Source organism: Aplysia californica, unplaced genomic scaffold (assembly GCF_000002075.1).
Source record: "Aplysia californica isolate F4 #8 unplaced genomic scaffold, AplCal3.0 scaffold00231, whole genome shotgun sequence".
In the NCBI taxonomy this organism is placed as follows: Eukaryota; Metazoa; Mollusca; class Gastropoda; order Aplysiida; family Aplysiidae; genus Aplysia; species Aplysia californica.
This window is the reverse complement of record NW_004797501.1, coordinates 653,068-653,320: the sequence shown is the minus strand read 5'-3', so window position 1 is coordinate 653,320 and position 253 is coordinate 653,068.

Sequence of the window (253 nt, the reverse complement as noted above, 5' to 3'; positions counted from 1 at the left end):
GGGGGAGGAGAGAAGGATTTTGTTCTCTAAAAATGACAGGTTCCTGACAAGTCACTAAAACAACCACTATCCGAAAGTAAGGAAAATACCATGGTCATCATGACATCGGTTGGAAAGAATTGCTCATCACATGTACATCGTTTAAACAACAACAGCATTAACTGCAGTCATCTTCTCTTAGAATTATGTATGTATGTCTGTATGTATGTATGTATGTATGTATGTATGTATGTATGTATGTATGTATGTATGT